This window comes from Engraulis encrasicolus, chromosome 21 (genome assembly GCF_034702125.1).
Source record: "Engraulis encrasicolus isolate BLACKSEA-1 chromosome 21, IST_EnEncr_1.0, whole genome shotgun sequence".
Lineage (NCBI taxonomy): Eukaryota > Metazoa > Chordata > Actinopteri > Clupeiformes > Engraulidae > Engraulis > Engraulis encrasicolus.
The window spans coordinates 45,298,340-45,314,926 of NC_085877.1; the positions used below are offsets into that span (position 1 = coordinate 45,298,340).

The following is a 16,587-nucleotide window of genomic DNA, read 5'->3' on the forward strand; positions in this document are numbered from 1 at the left end:
ATGGGGTCCAGAGAGTACAGTATGCATAGCAGGACCAGGGCTCGTGGGCCCCAAACTCGTTAGGGTAGACATACAGGGGCATTCAAAGATTGGTTTTGCTCAAAAGACTTACATGTAGGGAGCAGGGTAGAGACGTTTAGACAGAGTCAAATAAATATTAAATAATAAATGTAAATTCTGAACTTTTCTGTGGAGGTGAAAATGAGCAGCATTACAGAGCATACAGTACCTGCCAAAACCTGAAATCCATGACTGAAATGCCTCTGGACAAGTAACAAGTAACAACCAAGTAACAACCAAGTAACAACACACCGCTCATTCCAATACCATTGCACAGTACACTATGGGTCGGGACCCAACCTATGGGTCGCCAAAGATCCACAGAGGGTCACGAAGCCTTCTTGATTTTAAGGGGTTTAACTTTAAATACCTTAAATAGCCAATGTTGAATAAATGATGAAGCATTTATTTAAATAATACTGTATATGCATAGAAGCAACAAAATGTAAATGTAAACATTTATGCTACATTTGGCCAAAGACGAATAAAGGAATAAAATAACTAAAATGAGTTTTCGCAGGAAACAGAGGGTATCATGTGGCGCTTGGCCGGTTGGGTCACCAAAGCTTACAATGGTAAAAACATGGGTCCCTGAAGAAAAAGGTTGGGAAACACTGCACTACAGCAGAGAGAGTAGAGAGAGAGAGGTTCCGCTGGCCCATTGTTTCGGGGTTCTATTATTGCAAGGGGGAGGGGGGGGGGGAATCCCCCTTTAGGCAGACCTAAGGACTGTTCTATTCAATGCTAGGAGTATTATGACACGCCCCTTTAGGCAGACAGGAACCTGGTCATGTTAGGTGCCCATAGCAACCTATTACATTGGCATATCTCTATATACTTAAAGAATCTCTGGCACTACAGTACGTACTGTGCTGCATGTAACCAGTGAAATCCCTGCCCGGGTCAGGCCCTCCACTTAACTGTAATCTCAATGGCCCTTCCAATGGTACTAGGGTATTAACTCCTATAGGCTGGCTATCTATTGCAGCAACAAAGCTCAGGCCAGCTCACTCTGGTCAATGTCACTTTCGGACGGACTACTCAGTGGTCAACTGGAGGCCCTGCGCCTATGTAGGGCTGGGCGATATGGAAACTTTATATCACGATAACGATATATATCACGATATAGCACAATTACATACGTTTTCAATTATTCTCTTTATTTGCTCTTTATTTTTTCATGTCACAAAACAACCTTTCTTTAAAATGGATCTTGTTATTCTTATTTTTACAGTTACATTAACTTATAATGTGTATTGTGACAACATGAAATGTAATTAAACGATATTCAATTGTATAAAATTGATAAAATTACTATCACGATGTAAACGATATAGGAGAAAGGTCACGATATACAATTTTATATCACGATAACGATATATATCATCATATTGCCCAGCCCTACGCCTATGTAACCCGAAGTGCTCCCGCGCAGTCCCCCCCCGGCATCTCGAACTCGCCACCTCGTCAATGGGAGTCACAGCACGATACCGCTGGACTGAAGGACCAGTCCGATAGCCCAGTGCTACCGATACTGTAAGGGGCTTCGGGAGGGAGCTTTACTAACGTTCCACCACGCCCCACTCTGCTAGTTGGCCTCCGTTACACCTACCAAATCGTCTGTGGAAAAAGATACAAACAATCGCATCACTCATCCCAATAACATAGGCACTGTATAATTTTACCTTGCTTACAGTAGAAACTGAACATTCTCCAAACTCTAGGGCTGTCCACGACCAAGGATTTTGTTGGTACGGCACCTTTCATATTTTGGTGTGTGTTGCTGTTCATTTATTTGAGTTTTATTCTTAATTCAGAGGTGGGCCCCGAACCCATGGTCTATGGTAAAAAGACACCAAAGCCTATCACACCACTCCTTCCAATAACATGCACTGTATATTATACAGTACCAAATTTGATCTTTACATGAAAGTTAACTAAGTAATACACAAATATGTTCTAGTATGGTCCAAGTAGAGTCATTTTTGCAGCTAAAAATGGCTATTTTCGGAAATTCAAAATGGCGGACCACGGAGAAGATAATGAATACTTAGAATTTGATGCTGGTGGTAAGTATTCATGAAAAAGGTAACATTAGTGAATGGGCAGCATGAATTCTGGAAATAAACAACTAAAAATCTCACACAGTGTCCCTTTAAAGGTGCACTGTGTAGGATGGGTAAGCACCTAAGTTATGCTTCGCATTGAAACTGTGCTGCCTATTGCCAAATGTGACCTTTTCATGAATATTCAACTCAATGATAAACTAATATTTGCTAGTATGACTAAAGTACAATAGATTTTTCAGCTAAAAGAGTCCACTTATTCAAATTTGAAATGGTGGAATGGAGAAGATCCACCTTTTCATGTATGAAAAGTGCAATATTCCCTGTCATAATGAATACTTAAAATTTGATGTTGGTGGTAAGTACTCGTGAAGAAGGTAATATTTGTAAATGGGCAGCATGAAATCTGGGGGAAAAAATTCTGGAAAAAAAATATTACACAGTGCACCTTTAAGTCAACCGACTTTGACATGAAATGAGTTGAAGGAAGCCCAACTGCTTACACCCTGTTTACACTCAAATAGGCAACATATGGAGGGGTGCTCTCCTCTCGTGTCAGCTTCAGGGCAATGTAAGGGATAATGTCCGGGTGAACTCAAAGGTCCTTAGACTCACTCGCAGCCAGTCACGGCACCTCACAATGACCCCTGTCATTAGGCCTGTTGTGGGTACTGTCTGGACCCATGCAGAGGCGGACTTTCCATCAGGCAAACCTAGGCAATTGCCTTGGGCCCATACCATATATATCCTCCATAGGGGCCCCCAGCCGTCACACTAGGCACAGTAAACACACAAAAGAGTAGGCTTGATCTTAATTTGTCACTTATGTAAAGTAATCGAAGATATACAACACACTAAAATAGCACCAAAACCCAACATTTTATGCCTCTATACTGCCTTTTGAGGGCCCCATATTTATATTTAACCTAGGGCCCCGAAGTGGCTAAATCTGCCCCTGGACCCGTGTTAATTAAGCCGCTTTACGGTTACCGAGTGAGGGGACGGACGTCTGTGAAGATTCCCATTCATATGTAGAAGTTTGGAGTGCACACACTAGCCTGATTATCATCGACTTTCAAATCTCTTCGAGACTTGGTCTGACCAAGAGCATAACAATTAAGATTTCCTACATGGCATAGTTGACAAGCCTCCCTTGATTTGCTAATGGTTGTTTGCTCGATTCCACAATTATGGATTTTTGCTGAATGATAACAAAATATAAATCAAGAATTAATTATATGCTGGATGAACAAAATAAAATGAATTGTAAGTAAATACTTGTGTAAAAGGCATTAGCATGATACTTTGGTGAAAAGATTTCTGTCCAGAAACACCAGTCTATCAGTATGTTCTGACATCACGATTTCGATATCACGATTTATCGCGATTTTCGATTATTTCAATTAATTGTGGAGCCCTAAGAGAAGGCACCAAACTTTTTTCCTGTGCAGTGTGCAACCCCTTTCACAACCACGGTGCTCAGAAACATAGGATGCCCTAACCCACTTCCCCTGTCCAATCAAGTCCATACCATCCCTAGCTCCAGCGTCCACACACAATTAACATCACCCTTGCACAGTCTGTTCATTCCACCACCAACTAGAGTAAGTTACTCTCGCTAACTACAAGGTCCATTTTGTCACACTCAATCCCATTTCTCCCCTGTTTATTCAGTGGCATAACCCATTAAGACACAGCGTTATAGATGTGTTGTTATTAGGGATGCAAACGATTCATCGATTAATCGACTTTAATCCATCAATACATTAATCGATTAAAAAAAATTAATCGCAATTAATCGACAATTCAACTGACAAGAGACCCAAGTGAAATGGGCATGTGAGGAGAGTGTGTGAGAAGAAGGGTGTGAATAGTGGGAATATTTAAATCACCTTTGGATTAAAGAATTGAAATAGAATTCATTTAAATGTGGTATTTTATCTCAATTTTTTTTTTTTTTCGAGAAACATTTAGATTTCAGGGGGAAAACGTCGCTTATCAATTAATCGTAAGTCGATCGATAAGGCTATCAACTAACGATTAATGAATTAATCGATAATCCCTAGTTGTCAAAATGGCTATGACCAAGTCATAGTGCATTACTAAAGGCCCCGTGTATTACAATGGTAGTTCACTTTTCAATGACTATTCCAGTGTTCCACTGTTGGAACGTCATGCATTATGAGGCTGCCAGACTGGGGTATAATAAAGGAATGTTTGTAGCAACTGTGTTTAAACAGAGGGGGTATAAATGTCCTCCCAGAGTTCAAAAGCATACTGTATATTCCTCAAAGTGCATGGAAGTCCTTGTGCAAAACCCTTCAGCTGTCCAGGTGCAGGTGTAAGGCAGGAAAAGGTGATCAATATGAAAAGTTCATGAGACCGCACACTGGATACTGTTCTTTTTTTCTCTTTATTTTGTTTGTAGCGAACAACACGTTTCGCCTAGTGCGTCTTCAGGTTGGCTCTTCCCATATTCCTCATTCAGTACCCCACACTATCTGATCTAATGGCATTCACCCATCTAAATAGCGGCCTGCTCAAAAGTCCAGTGTTGCCCCGGGCTATTTCATTTTTATTTTATTTATTTATCTTGCTTGTTTTTGCTTGTTTTTGCTTGCTTGTTTTTCCTGCTGACAGTCCAACACTTCCCTGCAGGAATCTTTAACGCCACCTTATTTCCAAATGATGCAGGCAATTTTGACAAGGTTTGGCTCAGCCGTCAACCAATCGGCTGGGCACTCGAATGCTACACCGGCCACACGGGTTTGATTCCTGTCCAAACCTTCCCCGTCTCTCTCTCTCTCTCTCTCTCTCCCAACTCATTTCCTTTCCCTCTGTAACTGTACTGTCACAATAATAACTGTCCAGGCATAAAAAAGCTTAAAAAAAAGCATCAGGGAAAAAAAATGTCAAGGTTTGCCCGACCCCCTTGCCAAAAAAAAAAACACACACACACTCCCAACGCATTAAGATCCCCTCACTACAAAAATCATCCATTCTGTTGGTAGGTGGGGAGATGAATAAAAGTGAGAGTGAAGTATGCAACTTCAAAAACACCTTACTCAAAGTCACCTCTGTATTGATCCGAGACACAACACGTAAAGCTGTACTGGTGGAAAAATATGATGCAATACAATAACACCAACACCAGTCCGAGAGTGACCTAGCCAGGCATTAGCTTACTGTCCACCTTCACCACTTCATCTGTGGAGAGATCTGAGGACAAAACTGGATAGAGGTGAAAATAATACGGTACCGGTAATACCGGTGATACCGGTGATCTATTCATCGATTTTTCTTATTATTGCACTGACTTAAAATAACGATGTTCCTCAAATGTTCCTCATATTCCTCAAAAATGATACTCTACTACTCTAAATAAAATGCATGCAGATATTTCGGCATTTGTTTACACATAAGCATAGTCTGTAAGGGAAAAAAATATGAACCATTGATTTTTAATCGAACTGAATCGAATCGTGGAGCATTTTTAAGTATAAAAAATAATTGAATCGTGTGCATAAGAAATCAATATCGAATCGAATCTCCATTAAGGCTCTGATTTACACCCCTTCAACTAGATGATAGCAAAAACACCTTGCACCCTCAGTCACCTACACATCAATGGGAAAGGCAAGTGCACCAAGTCCAACACCCTAGTACAGGGGTCAGGAACCTATGGCTCTAGAGCCACATGTGGCTTTTTTGGGAATTGTATCTGGCTCTTGGTTGCCAACTGTCCTTTGAAATACAGAATCGTCCAATATTTATAAATAAAAGTATGTGTTCCATATTGAGCTGAAAAGGGACATTAAAATGCAGGAAATTACATCTAAGAAATATAACATTTTCCGGGGAGGACCCCCAGACCCCCACCATACTGAAGTTGACAGTTGGCTACCCTATACTTTTACCAGTTATCAATGAAAGTAATAACTTGACAGAAGTTAATTGAAACACATGCTTTTAATTGTATTCCGTGTTTTTAAATGGTATGGCTCTCACGAACATTTCTTTTTTAAAAATTGGCTTTTATGGCTCTCTCCACCAAAAAGGTTCCTGACCCCTGCTCTAGTAGTAGGTTACTCAGCCCAGTGCCCTTTTCAACTCCCAAGGCCTGTTTTAGTAGCTCTGATTGTGAATACAGGTCTTGCCATTGAATAGAATAGAATAGAATAGAATAGAATAGAATAGAATAGAACAGTGGTTCTCAACCTTTTTGGAACATACGCCCCCTTGGCCTTATCATAAGCCTCCCAAGGCCCCCTTGACCTCATCACAAGTCTGCCAACGGCTCCCCTTAGTATTGAAAAATGAAATGGACCAAAGTACCCCAATGGGAATTAAGCCCTGCCCCAAATCAGCTGTATCCTTCTCAACACCCACCTATAGGACTCCCCAACGCCCTCTGGGGGGATGTAGCGCCCCCCGTGGAGAGACAAGGGCAGTCATGGGTGAGCGGTTAGGGCATCAGACTTGCATCCCAGAGGTTGCCGGTTCGACTTCCGACCCATCAGGTTGGTGGGGGGAGTAATCAACCAGTGCTCTCCCCCATCCTCCTCTATGACTGAGGTACCCTGAGCATGGTACCGTCCCACCGCACTGCTCCCCATGGGGCGCCACTGAGGGCTGCCCCCTTGCACGGGTGAGGCATAAATGCAATTTCATTGTGTGCAGTGTTCACTTGTGTGCTGTGTAGTGCTGTGTCACAATGACAATGGGAGTTGGAGTTTCCCAATGGGCTTTCTTTCACTTTCACAATAGAATAGAACAAGATGGGGCACACCAGTTCACAGTTTTTCAGTGGTGTGTGAATAACTTCACCTGAATGCAGTGTTTGCAGGAAGGATTTCCAATAGCATGCATTGTCGGTTTCGCACCCATTTTAACAATAATTGTCCTCAAGCTCTACAAAAAGAAGCCTAGTTGCTTACAACCAGAGTTGTATAAAGTAGAAGTAGGAGTACGCTTACAGATACAACACTAGTAGTGTGATATCACTGGTGTTACAAAGTTGAAAACATGTAGCTTAATATCATAGGTCATCTAGTGTTGTAATTAGGGATGCACCGATACCGATACTGGTATCGGTATCGGCACCCGATACTGTTCATTATACTCGTACTCGTACTCGTCAAGCACTTGCCGATACCAGGAACGATGCTGCTATTACACAAAACAATGCAAAATCTTGTCAAGTTCTGTGGACTTGAAAGCAGCATGGAAAAAAGTGCCACCTCATACATTTGCTAACATTTAAATCTACATGGAAATGGACAATAAAAATATAACAGGTGGAAAAAAACAAGGTCATGCATTTATTTTCATTGTATTTTGGTGGTAAACGGTATCGGTATCGGTATCGGCAAGTACACCCATTAATGTACTCGTACTTGTATCGGTTTTCAAAAAAGTGGTATCGGTGCATCCCTAGTTGTAATTACATCAGGGCTCCAGAGTGCGACCAATTTGGTCGCACATGCGCCCATTTTTTTCAGTAGTGCGCCTAAAAAATATTTTTAGGCGCACCGGTGCGACCAGCCATCAGTAGAACAAAATGAATAGGCAATGCTAAACACCCATTTTAATGGGCATACAATTATTAGCCAGTCTTCAGTAGTGACTCATCACAAAATAAAACGCGTCAATGCGGTCATTCCTTCAACTCCGCTGAACTTTTCTCCCTCTCGCTGACAGGCAGCCCGACGGCGACGTTTCAGAATAGAATGTTCGACTTCGCAAGTCGCTAAACTACCGGTATCCGAGCGAGTTCACATGTGCTGCTAGCGAGTTAGTGTTCTCAACGTCTGTTGAAACGGACGAGAGTGTTACAATCCCTGGAAAAACGTTTTAAACATAGCCACACAAACACAATTGGCCACAACATAAACACAGACTGGTGCGCGGAGAATGGCCCGTTTCAGCCGTGCGGGCAGAGCTGGCCAAACAACAGGTGACACGCTATCTCTCGGAACTTCTGTGAAAGTTTTTTTTATAGCGACTAATTACTGCCTATCTGTCGGCAAGGCATCGTTCAGGCACCTTGAGACAGCGAGAGAGAGAGAGAGAGCGCACGGAATTGTGCTGTCGTGTTTGTATAGCGCTTGATACCGTCCACAATCATCATGCAGAGCGCTCAAAAATGGGGAAATACAAAACCCAATTTACCTCGGATTCCACTGTAAACATAGCCTATTAGTGTCTAACTTAATAATTAAAAAAAAACATGCATTTTTAACTGGGTTAAATCAATCTATCTATCTATCTATCTATCTATCTATCTATCTATCTATCTATCTATCTATCTTCATATTGGAACCCTGTGCTTGTGTCGTGTGTGTAGTCTTATTGCAGAAAATTAAAGCTTAGCCTACCTGTAGCCAAGATGTGGTAGGCCTAGTTAGGTAGCCTACTGTCATGTCTTTTAAGGAGCACATTTGTCTTTTAAGGAGCACATTTGGATAGCCTATAGCACAAGGAAGGCTCCAGGTCTTTTAAAATAATAATAATGATAATAATAATAGGCCTACTATTATTATTACTGTTATTATATATATTTATTTTTTTAATTAAAGCTGAGGTGCGTGTGTGTGTGGGCATAGGTGAAAACATGTGGGTGCACCTAAATTTTGTGCTGGTGCACCTAAAAATAATTTTTAGGCGCACCAGTGCAACCAGTGCAAAAAGTTAGTCTGGAGCCCTGTACATCTATAAGTATTTCTACTTTTACTTCATACTACTCTGCTTACAACCAACTGTGCTTCTATTTTTCACTATTCCTTTTACTTTTGACTACTCTGGTTAAAGGTTGGGAAACACGGGTCTCAACTCTGGATGGAAAGTCCCTTGTGAACGGGGAGGCAATTGAACACAAGAGGTCCACATGTTGACCACCAGGAGACTAGAGCCCAGCCCAGACACATTCCTGTGGAGTATTAGTGCTTAGCGGCCTGCCTGCCTGCTCCCCTGCGGATGCCTGACCTGGCTGTCTGCTTCACTAAATTTGTCTTGGCCTTTACCAACTGCATTACACACAGTACAGTACTCACATACCCAGTATACTATAACCAGAGATTCTTAAGTATATAGAGATATGACAATGTAACAGGTTGCTATGGGCACCTAACATGACCAGGTTCCGGTCTGCCTAATGGGGCGTGTCATAATACTCCTAGCATTGAATAGAACAGTACTTAGGTCTGCCTAAAGGGGGATTTCACCCCCTCCCCCTTGCAACAGTAGAACCCGGAAACAATGGGCCAATGAAACCTCTCTCTCTCTACTCTCTCTGCTACAACAGCTGTGTGCTGTGGTGATGTGTTGAGTAGATGATGTTCTCTTTATATTTTGCTTACTGCACTAATAGTGTCGTAACACTGTAGTGCACACTGTTGTAATACTCTTGCTAATTTCCTGTTGTTGTTTTTTTACTCAGTTTCCATATCAGTTTCAGTTTCAATGTTTATAATAATATGTCAGTATATTCCTGATAAAATGAATGGTATCCTCCTGTGGAGTATTAGTGCTTAGCGGCCTGCTAGCTCCCCTGTGGAGGCCAAGGGGGCGTTTGTGCAAAAAAAGGTTGACAACCACTGGTCTAGGTGATCCTCTTTTACCATCGTTGTAATAGGCCCTACCGCTGCAAAATGTAGTGTTTGTCCCTGCCGGGTGCCTTTGTTATTTCACAAATAATTTAATTATTGAATTAACATCTGCCAATTTGCCTCCTGCTGCCTGCAAGTGCAGTGCAGTGCGCTGACACCGCTGGCTGGCATGTCTTTGGGTAGAAAGTAACCTAATTAGTTTGTTTTCCCTGCTGTCTTGAAAGACAACTGTGTGTCCGCTCGCTGCTTTCCAGGGCCGCTGACAGCTTTTGCTGGGCCCGGGACAAAAGTCATCTGAAAGGACCCCCCCTACCCAATACATTATACAATGTAATGGGGACCCAATTCTGGGTCCCCGACGTATCTCCCTGGGCCCGGGACAACATACCCCTTTGCCCCCCCTCCCCTGTCGGCAGGCCTCCGTGCTCCCCATCTCACCGCTCACTCACGACCTAATCAACAGGGCCAGCATGCAGTGTTGCCAGATGCACCATAATTATCGGATTTTTGTACCATCATTTTGTCCATTTTGTCCTCTGTACTGTACGTACGATCAAAAAAAGATGATACACGATAATTTCAGAGATGTCATTCAGTTCATTTAGATGCCTTGAAACAACAATTTGGGTCTGGTATGATAACTTCCTCCCAAAAAAAGGCTTTGGTACGATAATTCAGCATTTTCTATCTGGCAACACTGGAATCACGTCTGCTGAGAAAGGGCTGTTCACTTGTTGTCAGTGGTGAGCACAAGCCTGCAGCGTTAGTCAGCTGTTGATTGTATTTGTCAGAAAAGCAACTGATTAAATGTAACAACTTCTTCGTTTTTTTTCTACTTTGCATTCTGTTCTAGAACATGTTGTTTCTCTCAGTTGTGTGTCAGTGTGAGTCTTGCGTGTCTTGTCGGAATTTATTTTTCAGGAGTGACAGAAAGAGTACGCGGCCCACTACGTAGGGCTTCCTCCCTCACACTTTACCCAATGTAGCTCAGTCCTTGTGAAAGAAAGAACGTGAAAACCCAACTGGGGAAACTCCAACTTCCATTGTCATTGTGACACAGCACTCCACAGCACACAAGTGAACACAACGAAATTGCATTTATGCCTCACCCGTGCAAGGGGGCAGTGCGGCAGGACGGTACCATACTCAGGGTACCTCGGTCATGGATGGATGCGGGTGGGGAGTCAAAACGGCAACCTTTGGGCTACAAGTCTGACGCCCTAATCGCTTACCCATAGCTGCCCGGGAGACTTGTGGGAGAGGTACAAAGATAGGCAGGCAGAGGGGGTGTTTTGGTTGTTATTAGGGATGTTAACCAGTAACCGGTTAACCGGTAATCGACTGGTTCAACTTTAACCGGTTAAAATGTTCTGCTATCGGTTAACCAGATGTAATAATATTAATAATTATAATAATAATTTCCTCCCACAAAACGATAATTTTTAGATTTTAGTATGATAATTCAGCATTTTCCATCTGGCAACAATGGCTGGACATGGCAGGTCCTGTCTGCGCAGCAAAAAAAAAGCTTATGTGAAAAATAAAAATGAAAAAAATCAGTGCTGTGCATATCAGGCACGCAGACGTTTTAAAATGTAAGATTACCGGTTAACCACCGGTTAATGAATCTCAGTAGCCGGTTAAGAGTTTTTTCAATTATCGCCATCCCTAGTTGTGATACATGTATTCCATGGCAATTATAAGCATTCAGTCCTGTGTTACAATGCAATTGCTGTGTAATATGGCATCAGTTTTGCAGTCTGACAGTGCAGCCCTCGATCAGTGGTTCCCAACCAGGGGTACGTGTACCACTAGGGGTACGCGAGCACACATCAGGGGGTACGCGGAAAGATGTAATAATAGCAAATATATTGATTGTAGTCACATTGGGATAGAGGAATAGAGCATGAATGAGGGTGAGGGGGTACTCATCATATGACAAAAATGGCTTAGGGAGTACGCAGGACAAAAAAGGTTGGGAAACACTGCCCTCGATCATGAAAAAATGTGATGATTGGTCATGAAAATGTGTCAATATTAAGGTGGGTTAAGGATGGGAGGAAAGTAATGGTCACACTTTTAACAGAGCATTATTTACCGTTGCACAAGATGGGCAAAATTACACAAGGATGAGTAGCCTGTCTGCCTAAGCCACCATGACCTTGCCTTGCCCCTGTCTGTCAACCACAACTCTGCTGAGACGTTAAAAACAAAACCTTGACGCTCAGTGATTCATCATCACATTGTTGCACTATCTATCACACACAGTAGGCCTACCACAACATCACCCGCAGTCGTTACGCCTCCACCGCAGAACACTTGTGATCTGCGAACCGAATAGGCTTACTAGCCTGCGAGCTTGTTATAAATACCTAAGGCATCACCTCTGTAATGTTATTAACGCTCTGTGTGTTTACAGTCGTGATTTTCTCCCGCCATCTCTTCCTCATAGATTGCTCACTTCCCCCGATAGGTCACTTCGTTGCTGGGCAGAGACTCTAACAAAACTAGAAATTCCCCGTCTCCATTCTTGCATTCTTAAGTCGCCTGTGTGTTCTGTCGGCGATATTCGCTATCCAACAAAGCGGCGTCAAGAACGCACAGCGTAGCATGGAGCCTGCTAAAACTACTAGGCATTAATCTTAGGCTAATAAGCTAACTTTAAAGTAACGACATAGTCGTACACGCCTTAGATTTATGCGAACTGTTATTATCACAAACAAGAAGGGCCACACTGCTAAAGCAGAATAGCCTACATTTAACTTGGAAGCGCAGTCGGTTTATCTTTCAGAAACGCAACAGGTCGTTTCAGGAATCAGTCAACAGTCCGGCTACCTACAGATGCCGAGTAATTTAATTGGGTTATTTATAAGGAGACCTATCTGTTTGGAATTGCCAAATTGACATTAATGTTCACTGAATAAACATAATATTCAATCTAATGTGAATTATTTGGCGTTGTGTAGGTTAGAACAGAACTAGCCCTTAGCATTCCATTCGTCCGGGCGCGCCACCCAACCATCAACAGGATATCCCAATGAAGCTACAGGTTTGCAATCCGCTTTCCTTGACTCAAACTCCCACATCTATTTGGCTCAGAGTGGAAATCAACAGGCTCCCGTGGTCGAAAACTACAACTGAGAAGGGCGCCGATTCCAGCGAAGCAAACGGCAAAACTTTGTTTATAAGCCCGACATAACTGTTGGTTACAACTTTTTAGATGGGCAGAGCACCGTATGATTTTAATTTACATGCGAATTCTAACAGTGGGATGTACTGTTTCAAGCTAGCTACATAACGAGGGTTCCACAACAACGTTTTCAAAAGTGCGCTATGATAGTTCACTCGGGGGTGAAATCAAAGAGGAGAAAAGACCCATAGATCAAACAGCAAAACAAGGACTTACATGAAAGTTTGTCCGCAGCTCCTGGTATCCTATCCTCCGTATCCCACAAACGGGACGTAGCCTAGTATCCAAGCGTTGTTGTCCTCCTCCCGGCTAACTAACGGCGCACAGGGTGGCTTAAAAATGGGCCGTCTCAGTAACTCGATCCCCCACAGACGACATGTTCAGCTGGAGCCCAGCGTAGAGTTGAAGTGCGCCCTGCGCATGACTGAACTAGGATGAAAACGTAGACCGGGCACTTTCAGTCAAGACCTGTTCGCCACGCATTGAGAGAGACAATGAAGCATGCGATAAAAAAAATGTAATCTATTAAGAGCTATTTTGACCACAACAGCCAAAATTAGCATTTACATCTGACTCGAAGAGAACCACTGAAGCGGCCTGGGGACTGATACCACTGCATTGAGAGGAGGAACTGTCCAAAATCATTAACAGTTTACTGGGCAAATGCCCTGTGTGCCCTATGGCCAATCCAGCCATGCCCTACGTGTCTGTCTGCCCTGCTGCGCGGGAGGGGTTTGGGAAAACCACGAGCGTCGCGCGCCGCTTGGTGGCTGCCATGGTAACTAGAACTAGGCCCTCAGGCAACGTTTTTTACAATTGAATGAATGTCAAGCAGGCGGCATGCCTAATCCCTGGCCCACCCCTGGAGAAGGGGAATTGTTACGGTTCAACGTTTCTTTTTCTTCTTCTTTTAAAGTCCTCGACTACCAGCACAACAAAACTGCCATTTAAAATATTTAGAGATATTTAGAGCATATATTATGGATATCAGTCTACTGGGAATATTAAGTAAGATTAGATTCTAGCTAGGCCTACTTTGTTGTCATTAGGCCTGGGTAATGACATGCAATTTGGCATCTAATCATGCGTGCAAATAGCAATGCAATGTGTACCAATTAAATGCATGTTTTGAATGCAGTTATTACAGCTAGTTCAAGTGGGACAAGGTAGTGGTAGCCTATTAAATGAAGCACTATATTTTCTGTAACATAGCCTAGGCAAAAGATAGCTATGGTGTAGAAATGGGATGGATGATGGATGTTTGGAAGTATATCTAGGCCGCATAACTGTATGGGCTAAAATGAACTGAATAACTTATTTCACAGAGACCTGGCTTATTTTATTTTTTCCTACAAAGTGCCATGCATATTGAAGTTTAAATTAAATTGCCAATGTTAATAAATTATGCCATTGGACATGTGTTTTTCTTTTCTTAGACATGCCTTAAGATGAAGCACAACAAAGGCTAGGTCTACTGTTAATTTCAACAAGGAAAATCTTTTTTTTAAATGTGATGTTGCACTCGGTCTACAAAAAACCCATAGGCTTATTATGTAAAGACACAGTATGAGAAATGGAATAACAGGATGGTTTATTCACAGTTAGGGCTGTCACAATATTCAATAAGTCAATATATCGCGCAATACGTTTTTACAAGCATGGTAACTTTTTTGGTCACAATAAGTTATATTTGCATGCTTGTTTGTTTTTCTGGTATCTCTCTTTCTCAACCCATAGACTGAATACCGATAGGCGCATTTCACTGAACGCAATGATGCTTAGCCTAAATGTTGGTGTACTTTTGATTTTCAGTACGTCTGCCGCCTTGTCTATCTATTTATCCATCCATCTACCTACCTAGGCTATCTATCTATCTAGCACCCCCTGTCGTGACTTTCAAATTAGAAAAGGTGTATTCACATTTTTGTCCCATTGTATTTACATTTTGGTCCCATATTCTTTGACAATATTATCATGTATAGCAATAATTTCTTGGCCAATTTATCGTCCAGCAAAAATTGTTAGCGTGACAGCCCTTTTCACAATGAGTCAAAACACACACACACACGCACACACACACACACACACACACACACACACACATTGTTGGAATGCCTCGCAGACAGAGTCACAGACAGAGACACACGCACACACACACACACACACACACACACACACACACACACACACACACACACACACACACACACACACACTATTAACTAGCACTACACCAAGGCATGACAATGCAGAATTGATGTGTGCTATTTGCTGAACGCAGTGGTGGAGATGATCGATAAGCCGTGTTATTTCCTGTCAACAGTCAACCCACTCCCAACAACCAAACCCCCCGCTGTTGTTGTTGCCTGTGTTGAACGTTGTTGTTGTGTAGACAAAATGCGAGGCAGACAGACAGGCAGGAGGCAGTCAATCGAAGACAGAGACGGTAATCAATGAGCAGACATCCTCAGACAGGGCCGGTGACAGCTTTCTCTGGACCCAGGACTAAGTCATCTAAGAGGGCCCCCTACCCCTACCCAATGCAGACAATGTAATGGGGATGCAATTCTGGGCCCCCTATTTACCCGGGCCCAGGACAATATACCCCCTTGTCCCCCCTCTCAGCGCCCCTGTGCTCAGGAACAGTGGGACTGCTGACATGGATGGTATAGATGTACTGTACATACGTATAGATGTATAGACACAGACAGGTGGACAGAAGGATGTAAGGAACTGACATATAGATCAGTAGATAGGCCTATATGGTTCAGACCAATTACTGCACATTGCAGCACAAGATCTTAATGGTTGGAATTGCTATTCAGAAACACCGACTTGATATTTGGACGGGACATGATGTATGGACACAGACAGGTGGACAGAAAGAGGGATGTAAGGACACGTTTAGACATATAGACAAACAGATCAATAGACAATATATATATATATGGTAACACTTTATTTTAGGGATACATCTATTAGCATTAATACATACAATGTTAATGCCTGCATATAACTTGTACAGTAAGGCATGTACTAAGCAAATGCTGAGGCCTACTAGGTCCTTACTAAGGTTAAATTTGTAATAAATCCCTTATTGTACATGAACAAGACATTTGCGAATACATGCCTAACAAATGTTTGATTTTGCTTTGTACATGCCTTACAAGTTACTTATACAGGAACATTGTGTGTATCAGTGCTAATAGATGTATCCCTAAAATAAAGTGTTACCGTATATATATATATATATACACAGCTTCTATCGTATTCCATTCAACATGTGGCAGTCATGGGTGAGCGGTTAGGGCGTCAGACTTGCATCCCAGAGGTTGCCGGTTCGATTCCCGACCCGCCAGGTTGGTGGGGAGAGTAATCAACCAGTGCTCTCCCCCATCCTCCTCCATGACTGAGGTACCCTGAGCATGGTACCGTCCCACCGCACTGCTCCCCATGGGGCGCCACTGAGGGCTGCCCCCTTGCACGGGGGTGAGGCAGAAATGCAATTTCGTTGTGTGCAGTGTGCAGTGTTCACTTGTGTGCTGTGGAGTGCTGTGTCACAATGACAATGGGAGTTGGAGTTTCCCAATGGGCTTTCGCATTCACCTTCACTAAAATAAAGCAGATTATGCTACAATATCATGGCAAAAGGCTGATTTTATAA

The 16,587-nt window shown here is 42.7% G+C and overlaps 1 protein-coding gene across 1 annotated transcript in view; it reads right to left on the reverse strand.

The window, feature by feature from the left end:
- Nucleotides 1-13,270, reverse strand: part of LOC134437441 (multiple PDZ domain protein) — a 285,829-nt gene extending 272,559 nt beyond the window's left edge. Inside the window, exon 1 of the mRNA XM_063186930.1 lies at nt 13,140-13,270. The gene's annotated coding sequence lies outside the window, so the exon portion shown is untranslated. The remainder of the gene's footprint in view (nt 1-13,139) is intronic.
- Between the last annotated feature and the right edge of the window lie 3,317 nt (nt 13,271-16,587).